Source organism: Neltuma alba, unplaced genomic scaffold, assembly GCF_004799145.2.
Source record: "Neltuma alba isolate B1F8T4 unplaced genomic scaffold, ASM479914v2 tig00004267_pilon, whole genome shotgun sequence".
Taxonomy (NCBI): domain Eukaryota; kingdom Viridiplantae; phylum Streptophyta; class Magnoliopsida; order Fabales; family Fabaceae; genus Neltuma; species Neltuma alba.
Window position 1 is genome coordinate 68,515 of NW_021633628.1, and position 11,862 is coordinate 80,376.

The window sequence follows — 11,862 nt, forward strand, 5'->3', positions numbered from 1 at the left end:
GTTTCATTTTACAGAAAAATTTTGAGGGTTACTGGACACCTTTTAAATTTCAGTCTCAGTTCTTATCGATTTCAGGCCAAGCCCATTCAGAACAGTACGATGAATTTGTCCGTAAATACGGCCTCCTCGGACGCCCTCTGCCCTCACACAACCATCCCACTTGTATGTAGATGCCTTATCTGAGCAAAAACTACGCTATAAAAAGAAACAAATAATAATATTCTATTGCGCACTGAAAGATATGGGGCAGACAAATTAAATAATAAAAAATCATGCCCCCCTTCGCCCCAAAAAAAACAAGTCATACGCGGGGAATAGCCAATTGAGCGTGCGAGTCGCACAAGACTTGGAATAATGCTTTTGACGACTTGTCATGAAACATAGGCGGGTAATTGTTACCTAGAAGAGAAGACTATCATTAATTAATGATAGTTGGTGGGGAGCAGTATCAGATGCCAGATTCGGTCCCACGTCATGCCCGTACAGCCTTAGCTTCCATCCCATTATGAAGTTTCAAGCCTTTCGGCTCACCGACTTCAGGCCGGGCCCATTCATGACGATACGATGAGCCTGTCCATAAATGCAGCCTCCACGGAGACTAATACTCTTCTGATCCTATTTATAAAATATTTTTAGTATATTTCATACAAATTATAAAAAATTTTAAATTTTATTAATTCTGATTTAAAATTTAATGACTTCACAATTTTATTCCTATTTAATATATATTATACCTCATATAAACAAAATCAACACAATAATAAATAAGAGGTAAAATTATATATCCATATAAAAAATTTCTCTCAGTACTCTATAAATAGGATCAAAAATACCTTCTCTCTCTGTCTTATAAATAGGACCAGAGGAGTACAGACTTTGGATTGATAAAATTTAAACTAACTTTTCTTCTCTTGTCATGGCCAATACAAGCTACAAACACAGACACATAGCTACTTATAACTACTGGCTTCTTCCTATTTAATTCCTTCATTTCCAATGTCTTACTTTTATTTATTGTAAGCTGCGCGTCTAATTTTTTGTCACTGTATTCGAAACGGGAATGGGGGGTGGTTCACATTTGCATCATCATCCTTTGCCTGTTTCTTACTTTTCCTGTCCAGAGGGAAAAAGACGTGGGTTTCAACTTCCATGGGAGAAGTGAAAATATAATATGACTTCATTCCGCAAGAGACTTGTCCTTCTTCACGCACCAAAACTGTAGTGTTGATATGTTAATCAAATGGAATTTCTGTTAGGAAGCAAAATACTCTATATATATATAAAAAAAAAAAAGTAATATTCTATGGCACACTGAATAAATAATACCACTTCGATCCTTAATATATGATTTAACTGGAAAGTTGTAACTCAATATCTGTGATGCGAAACATAGGTAATAGTCCTGAGATGTTGGAATTCATGTTCTCGAAAAAGACACTTGCATGCTGAAAAGTTAATAATTGTTTAAAAAGGAACACAAAATTTTCAAGGCTATCATTATTATTACAAAAAGGGGAAACCAATGTATAGATAAAAAAAATACTTGTTCATATTTTTAATATAAGAGCTAGTCAATTAATTTAAATAAATTTTGGCCAAAAAATTAATTTGAATAAATTAAAATAAATTAGTTAAATTAGTTATTTGTAATAAATATGTATTATCTTTTCTAAAATAGCATTGCTAATTATATGTATTAATTTTTTAATAAAAATAATTTTATTAAAAACTAAGTAAACGATACATAAAAAAAGTTTAACAGCTGACATATTAGGGAAGGTGACTGTGAAGCCCAATAGTAAAATGTAGCAAAGAAAACAAATCTATATGAAGAAGCATTAAACACAAAGTAAAAACATAGAAGTAGTGGGGTGCAAAAAGAGGCTTGGATGCAATAATAGGTCCACATTTTAACCATCTAATTATATGTAGTAATTACAACTACTATTTAATTTGATGAAACATTCAATATGTGTAACTACTATAAGACTACTTTAAAAAAATAGATAAATATAAAAAATAAAGTAAATTAAATTCTTATATTTAAAATCAAATTAAAGTTTAAATAAAATAAATTAAAATTTTATATTTAAAATTAAATAGTAGGCTCGTAGTACAGAGACAAAAGGTGAGAATTAATCAGAGAAGTCTCTAGGATCTTTCTATTTGCAGGCTGTCCGACGCCATCCACGTGCAGCCTCCGCATAGGAGCACGCCTCTTCTCCTCTGCCGGTCTTTTTCCCCCCTCTTTTCCTTTATTCCTTTCTTAATGGTTTAATTTAATGTTTAAAAAAAAAAACCACATCTAGTTTTAAATATAAAGTTTAGTTTGTAGTTTAATTTGTATTTAAAACTAGATTTTATATTTAAAACCTATTAATTAACAGTTCAGATGTATTATTGTATTTTTTAAATAAAATTATAATCTAAAAAAATTAAACCTGGATCATCAAGATTTGATCCGTGACAATGAATAAAAAGGGTAGAGGAGGAGTGGAGGCGGTGAAGGGTAGACGAGAAAAGCCGAACTCCTCAGCGTACGGCCTAAGCCTCCATCCCACTTTGAGGTTTCTAGGCTTGGGGCTCACCAACTTCAGGCCCGGCCCATTCATAATAATACGATGTATCTGGCCATATATACGCCCCCCTTACCCCCTCTGCCCTCACGCATCCATCCCCCTCCAAGCCAAAGCTTTTTCCGTTCATCAATCTTCTTGTTTCTGCGTTTTCCCACGAACACGATGAAGCTTTCAGCATTCTTAATGTACTACCTAGTGGACCAACCTGCCATTCAGAACTTCACATGGATTCGCAACGAAACCCCAGCTTCATCTTTTCAGTTTCCCCTCATCACCGATGCCTGTTACTTATTTATCATCTTCCTCCTCACTCGTGTCTTTCGCCTCAGGCTTCCTCCGCCCATCCTCAAACCTATCACCGCCGTCTATAACACTGTCATTCTCCTCCTCTCCTTCATCATGGCCCTCGGTTGCACCCTGTCCACCGTGTCCAATGCACCTGACCTCCACTGGATCATCTGCTTCCCGCCCAACACCCCACCGTCCGGCCCCGTCTTCTTCTGGGCCTACATCTTCTACCTCTCCAAGATCCTCGAATTCGTCGACACTCTCCTGATCCTCTTGTCAGACTCCGCCCAACGCCTCACCCTCCTCCACGTGTCCCACCACGCCGTCGTGGTCGACATGTGCTACGTTTGGCTCTGGACGTCTCAGTCGCTGTTCCCGGTGGTGCTCGTGACCAACGCCTCCGTGCACGTGCTGATGTACACCTACTACTTATTGTGCGTACTCGGGGTTCGTCCCAAGTGGAAGAAGTTGGTGACGGAGTGCCAGATCGCTCAGTTCCGAGCCAGCTTCGGCGCTTTGGCGCTCATGCTGGGGTACCACTTTTTCGGGCCAGGTTGCTCCGGAGTTTGGGGTTGGATCCTCAACGTCTTCTTCTATGCTTGGCTTCTGTTCCACTTTCTGAACTTCCGTGAGCAGGCATACAAGTCGAAGTCCGAGTAGAAAGCCAGCAGCCATCTGTGGTGCAGTAGTGGCTTCATGTTCGCTGTTTTCTGTATTTTTCTCTTTATTTTCTCTTTTACTCTTATGTTTGCATCTATGGTATATATGTTTATGTAATGGCTTATATAAGTAATGTGATACATACATACATACAGATATATATACGTATTGTGGATTTTATTATATGTATGCTTTGATACGTTGATTCTAGCATTTGAATCATCTATATCTCTTTGCAGTACTTTTGCGTAGTGTTATTCCATATTTAAAGCAGGATATATAGCATAATTTATATTCTTTTAACTTTTAGGACCCATTTGATTTAATGCCCCCAATGCTTGTTTTATATATATATATATATATAGACACACAAACACTAACTACATAATTTGACGATGGTAAATGTGCGTGCGTTATTGTACAAAGTCAAAGCAGAATCATGTAAGCATGATTATATAACCTAGAGCTAACAACTCTATGGCAAGACTATCTTGCCATAGATGTCCCTAGCTTTGAAGGGAATTATTACATCTTTGATCATGCTCCACCTTTCTTCTAGTTGAGATGGATGGTGATGAAGGAAGCCAATCCCTATCTGCTGTAGTTTTGTAGTTTTTTTTTTTTCTTTCTCTTCTGGAGTTAATGGTATTTTGTTTCTACTAAAAAAAGGTTGTTTGTGGATTGGAAAAAATTCCATGATTATATAATATCTAAAAAGTATGATTTCTGCAATTTGGATGCACCCACAGTCATCATTGTATAGACCTTTGTCGTGCCTCTCTCTTCGCAAAACAATCTCCTCCATCCATTTACATAAGATGGTAAAAATGTCGACATTTGTCTTCCCATAGAAAAAATCTTAATTTAAATTCTGGTATTTCAATTTGAACTCATATTGTGTGTGTATTTATTTATTTGTTTATGGAGATTAGCGAAGAGAGAGAAGGTGCAGGCAGCAATATAATGATGGAGAACATATATAGGAATTAATTCTGCTTTTGCTTCTAGGGATATAGGGCCACTAAGCAGATTTGCCTACATATCTTGGCGAGTAAGAAAACTTAATTTAAATTGTGCAAAAAAATTAAGAGAATAAACCTGAAAAGAAAATATTAATATAATCCCTGTTCCTCAATTTAGTTTTTTTTAATACCTTAATGAGCCTCATACGTGGGAATCGATCCTCTCTATTTTGGTGTGACCCACACAGGAATAATCAACTTGTGGGGTGAAGATAACGCTGGAATCGGAATCCAAAACCTTGAATGGTTGACTGTTAAGCAATATACTACCACTTGTAGCATGGTCAATCTCAAGTTATAGCTAGAGAAATGGTAAGCTTATGCTACGGGAACATATTCCATGCTCATCGCAATGTGGACCATTCAGATCGATTTTGGATGATCCATATTGAATTTAATTTTTTTTATATTTCAATTAATTTTTTTAATAGATACAAAATTTAAAATAAATACAATCTTATAACTGACACTTCTTTAAAAATTAAATTTATTATTAAAAAATTTGTATATTAAAAATTTTAAATCCAAACAATCCATATCAGATTTTGGATGGTTTGAATTGTATTACAATGATGAGCACTAAATAAGGACCCCATATACAACAATAGAAACAAAATATCAATAGTGAGTTGCCAAAATAACAATTATTTATAATTAAAGTAATCCTTTATTTGCAAATTTTATTTGACCCAACACGCCTATCATCATGGTCCCTCCCATAATATATATATATATATATATATATAATAACAACGATGTTGCCCCGTCACATCCATTTCGAGTTTTTTTTTTTTTTTTTTTTGCGCGTGATATCCATTTCGTGTTTAGATGTCCACTCATACATATATTTAGTGGCACCACAATCATTTTAAGAATCAAGAGATCATATATGGTAACCTAATTAGGGCATGCAATGCAGGGATCTTTGTTCCAAAGGCCAAAATTAATCTGCCCTTTTCCACCACAATAACCATATATCTTCTCGAAGCAAGTGCATGCGACGCGTATAGGGAATATTGTTGCATGATTTTCTCACTAGATTAATCAACCAACCAAAGTAGCACGAGTTTTCATGATTAACCAGAATATAAATCATCAAACATATATGTATTACAACAACAAAAAAATCAACCAACAAAAATCCAAAATAATATAATTTTGGGTTATTAATTATTTTTTTAAGAAATAAAAGGGTTCAGACCAGTTTTCCATAGATTTTTCCCCCGTTTTAATTAGGGTATTTTGAACGGGATACACGGCCTGGTCAGTCTGTTTCAGAAGAAACTGGTTTATTTTCTAACTAAAGAAATGAAAAAATAAACGCATTGGAAATCTGGTGCAGTCTGTCCGTTGGAAATTAATTAGGAAAAACTACAATCAAGTCCAAAGAAAAAAATAATTACTCCCTCCGATCCTAAATACAAAATGTACATTACACTACAAGATGAGTCTTATATCTACGACTGGAGGAGTACTAAAAAAATTTCGTAACAACCTAAACAGCTTATAATGTGAAAAATAACAATTTTTAAGACTTGTTTTGTAATTTTTTTGTCTTTTAAGCGGTCTGATTATAATTCTCCCAATTAATTAATTAATTAATAAGGTGTGGTCGCTAAGTGGAACATGAAAGCAGAATGCAAGTTGGTGATCTGAACCTAAGCCTGATCTTCAAATTCTATTCGATCTGGGGTATCTAGATTAGCATTTAATTTTGATAGTAATTTTACAAAATTTAGATAAGTATATGAGAAGAGGTTTATCCTACTTTATAAAAAAGCTTTTTTCTTTTTAAGTGCTTCTAAGGTTTTGAAACACCCCTTTAATATTTTCTTTGCTTATAGGTACTTTCATTTTCTTCTTCTCCCCTCGTCATAAATAGAAAATAGTTGCCATAAATAGTTACATGCATGTGCATGTGAGATAGAACAAATTAAATTACATATACATATATATATATATATAAGTGAAAAGGAAAGGGAGGATAAGGTATAAAACTAGTCAATTGAGAAATATGATTACGCCTTAGAATATTTCAAATTATCTCAAATATTATTTTGGAAATTGTTTTCTAAAAAAAATAATAAAAGAAGCTCTATTTTAAATCTTGGAACATTCCAAATTTATTCCACGGAAGCACACGAGCAAAGACGGGGTAAAAGATTCGATGATTTGACCACTGGCCCCATGGCCCACGCATAAAATATCATGGCCACATCCGAATGTGATAAGTCATAGAGAAGGGAATTTTCCCTGACCTAGGATATAATATTTAATTTATATATATATATATATATATATATATATATGCATGGGGCCAGTGCACATCATTTGCCCACGTGGGAGTATCTAAGTGGAGATTTTTCAAACTACGAACAATACAATACTGACTTTGTTACAGAGTTCAGATAATAAGAAGAGAAAATCCCATATAAATACCATTTGAATTTTGGAATTTCAGATTAGTCATTCTAGTTTCACAAAGAACAAATAGGTCTACAAGTATTGAATTGGGATTTACAAATTTTAAAAAATTATCTCAATACCCTTTTTCTTATCCTTTTTTGTCTTCTCTTTCACTTTATGTTCAGAGAGCTATTTTCTCTTTCTTCAGGTTCTCTTCTTCTTTGAAGGGTGGCAGAACTGGAGGCTATGCATGAACTGTCAAAGGGTTCAATGAAGAAGAAGAAGATGTGGTATCTCCTACGACGTTCTGGTATGCTCCTAATAAATATTTCATTATACTTGGGGTTTGAGACTTGATACCTCCTGTCTTTCGTCTTCCCTTCTCAATCTCATCACCAACACTATAAGGGGGGAGAGAGAAATAAAGTTTAGAGAAGAAGCAGAAAAAAAACAGGGAAGAGACAGAGAGAAGAAGAGAGGGAGTGAACATGTGGGATTACGTAAGTGAGTAAAAGTTGATAGTGAGATTTGGGTTGTTCATTTTTGTGACTGTTTCATGGTGAAATAGGGACAGGATTATTGGACTTAAGGGTTTATATTTAGTATTTGGTGAATGATGTAGCAAAAATTAGAAAATGGTGGCAAGGAATTACGTAATGTAACTGCTGTCATGTGCCTGCTGGTTTTTGCTAAATACCATTATTCGAATGGTATATTTCATTACACATGTAGTTAATTATGAAAGTTAATGGTTCGATGTTTACTACAATGTACTTCAGGTGCATGTCTACTAAATGGTTTATTTATGCTTACAAGTTACTCATTCGGTGAAAACAAATTTACAAATCCATTGAAGAAATGGTTACTTTTATTATGAAAGTTATAAATCCCACTATATGTTTTGTAAAATTCAATATGAAATTTTATTGGTGGTCAAAAATAGGTTACCTATCTCCCAAAAATACGTTGCAAAATCTATTAACAAAGTGGTCATTTTCACTACAAAAGTTATAAATCCTAGTATATGTTTTGTAAAATTTAGCATGAAATTTGTTGGTTTTTAGAAACAAGTTGCCCATCTCCTAAAAACAGGTTGCAAAACCTATTAAAGAAGTGGTCATTTTCACTATTAAAATTGTAAATCCCACTATGTGTTTTGTAAAATTCAGAGTGGAATTTTATTAGTTTTTAGAAAAAAGTGGCTCATCCCCTGAAAACAAGTTGCAAAACCCATTGAAAAAATGGTTATTTTCACTACGAAAGTTGTAGATCCCACTATGTGTTTTTTCAAATTTAGCATAGAATTTTATTGGTTTATAGAGACAAGTTGTCCATTTCCTGAAAACATATTGCAAAACTCATTAATAAAGTGGTCACTTTCACTATAAAAGTTGTAAATCCCAGTATGTGTTTTGTAAAATTCAGGGCAAATGGTTTAATAATACTAGAAAATCAGGCAGCTTCATATTCTTTGAAAACAGTTTTATGCAAAGAACAGAGACAGAACCAGAAAGAGAAATGCTAGACAATAATATTTTTAGCTTTAGGGACCCATCGAAAATGCTTTATGAAGAATAATATTCAAGCTTCCTATTTGTTTATCACAATTAGCATTACTTCAGCGACCTCCTCGACAGCTGCAATCGCAGGGAGTACTAGTTATTTCAGACAGGGCAATGTACTTCAACGATGGTAACCAACTTCAGCGACGGCGATCACTGTACTCCTACGACGAGAGCAATGTGATTTCAAAGAACCCTTTTCGGTGACTGGAGGAACTTGGATTTAGTTTTCCTTTGGGTTTCATTATAATGAAGGTAGCTTTTAAAAGCATTTGTGAAGTGATTAACAACTTTCAAAATGAATATACCAATTTCCATAATGTGTTTCACAATTTCTTTATTTATAACCATTTCTAATCTATTTGTATATAATTTTACTAAATATATAATGAGAATAACAACTTATGAAATAAAAAGAATCACAACTCGTGTAACGAAAGTTGCCATTCACATTAGGGGATTTGCAACTTGTTTATTTGCAAAATGAAAGTGACCATTTATGTAATAAGTTTTGCAACCTATTTTAATCAACGTGTTATGTGAAAATATTCAACTGTTTTTTTTTTTGTCTTACTCTAGGGGCGTATTAGTCATTTTATCAAAATCTGCAAATTCCAAATTCATGCCTCTTGTCCATTTGATTATTTCATTTATTTGGATCACCTTTTTATCTTTTTCAATTTCAATGAGTATTTTTTTGTCATTTTCCCTATTAAGAATGTGTTTAATACTTCATATAAAAACTGATTATATTATAAGTTAATAGAATATGTTATGGAATTATCACTTATTTCGAGCCCATAATATACAGTATAATTGAGCCTATATATTATGGTGCTATTATAAAATTATTTGGTATAGGAAAACTAAGAACGAGCTCCTTATAAACAAGTATGTGATTTGCTTCCACTTGATTGAAAAACAATGAGGCCACCAATATTAAAATCGCTAAATTTATTTATGAGAAAACATAATTTAGCTAGGTTCCCTAAAAGTAAAATATTAAGCAAGCAAAATACGTATAAACTTCCTAAAGTTGATATTAATGAAAATAATTTTTAAAAATTGTTATATTAATGATAATTTAAGTAAAAATGTTAATTTTTTACTAAAACATATTTTTATAGGTGAAGGATACTTTCGTTAAAAAGGTTAATTTTATATTGCCCAATATTATATCAAATATAAAATAGCATGATTTTAAATAATACAATATGTTATATCATGTCCTCAGTTGAACTTCTTTCAATCAAGCTCCAATTTAGATTTATTAATCATGAAATTGTGACCCAATGGTGTTAACAGGATGGTTACAATTTTTTTAAAAGGATAACAAATAATGGTTCGTATTTTAATAGCATTACGTCATAATCTGATGGTTAATATTATCTTTAAGTGAGACTTAATTAAGGTATAGCTCAGACTCAAATTCAACACCAACTACCATTTGACTAACATTTGACTGAGCAAATCCATTTTTCTTTCTTCTTGTGATATAAATATAGTCCGTGCTTAGGATAACGGTGGAAATCACCTATAAGTATGTTTGACAAATCACCTATAAGTATGTTTGACGTAAACCAAGACAAAACTTCTCTCACATACTTGTCTCGTACTTCATAAATCATTATTAAAAAGCTATTTATAAACTACTTATAAGTTGTTCTAAATGAGCTTATAATTCTGTTCCTTATATCAAACTTGGACCTTATTTTTATCATACTATATAATCACCATAATACAGTGGCATGAAAAAAATTTTGATAAGTGAGAGTTGCTGGTTTGATCCCGCTTGTCAATTCAAGGAGTTAATATATGTTATTTTAGATTAAAAAAAAATGTTTTAGTACCGTCAATATAGTCTTTGATATCTCAACAAGACTTCTATTCAGAGCATTATGGGATGTATCTAAAATTTTGGATTCATAAGACAAAGCGAATTATGGAGGCATTGGACTATTTTACATGACATACGTGTTCCTTTGTTTCTTCTTGTCTTGAACATGGCAACAAATTTAACTAAAGTTCAAACCCACTAATTCTTGTCCATGTCAGCTCTCAACCTAAAAGTGGAAATAAACCATCAAAGATGCGTATTATATATCAATGACTCTATAATCTAATGATATGAAAGTTCTGTAGGAGGTTGCCAATTCTATCTTCTTTATAAATAAATAAATAAGTTAAAAAGTAGAAAATATTTTAATTACTGGCCACAATATCTTGTGAAAGATTCTGTGAATCAGCCCAGTACCAAACTGACGGACACTGTACTTTTTGTCGGATGTGGTGTGTTTTTTATAGGACCAGCATGTGGAAAAAACTTGCCTAATTTATATTAAATAAAAAAAGAACAAGAAATAAATTTGCCCTAAATTCTGAAGAAGAAATCAGCGGGAAAGGCTTGAATAAAATAATATTTACCAGAGATGATTTTAAAAATTATAATTATTTAGAAAAACTATATCAAAATTTAAATCTGAAAATACTGAGGAGAATATTTACATCAAGTCGCTTATATTCGTTATGTCAAGTTTTCTAATCACATATAATTATGTATCATATTTTTAGAATGTTAGTATTTATTAGTATTTAATTATAAATCTACATAAAACAGAAAATGACATATGACTATATGTGATTGAAAAACTTGACATAAAGGATATATGTAACTTGATCTAAATTTTTTCTTCTAATTATCCCTAACTAAATCTCATAAATTTTCGCCATCCACATCTCATGTTTGACAGTCACTCAACCAGTCATTTATTTGTGAAAAAAAAATATGGTTAATCACATTTATTTCTTCAAAAAAAACTAATATTTGCAATATTAATTATTAAATATGATCATTTCTTTAAGTAATTAATTTCAATAAAAAATGTAAATTATATTTCTATAAAAAAATAATATCTATATTTGGCATAAAATTTGCCCCATAACCAGTGCAAGTGAAGCAGCTCCACTTATTTTCATGTCAAATGGAATATTATATTTGGATTTTGAAAGGAAATCTGGTCATGATTTTTCTAGCCCTAAAAAGAAAAGTGCTGTTGAAAAGTATATAGCGTTGTTTTTACTCAAATGAGTTAATTATAAGTGTAAGTATTTATGACGCTACCAATTACGTGAGTTTTCTTTGTCCTCTTTCTCATTTATGCACATCAGTGTTCAATAAAATATCATATGTGGAGTGGCTGAGGGGGGTTTTGATGCCTCTATAATCAATTAATAAATAAAAAAATATTTTAACATTAATTGAGATAAAAACATTTTCTACATGTCCATAAAATCATTTTTAAAAAACTAACCCATGTTCTTTCCTCTTTTCTTCTGCAGTTGAGA

The 11,862-nt window shown here is 32.5% G+C and overlaps 1 pseudogene; it reads left to right on the forward strand.

Annotated features, from left to right (window-relative positions):
- The first annotated feature begins 2,741 nt into the window (after positions 1-2,741).
- LOC114744113 (elongation of fatty acids protein A-like) lies at positions 2,742-8,724 on the forward strand (annotated as a pseudogene).
- Positions 8,725-11,862: the final 3,138 nt, after the last annotated feature.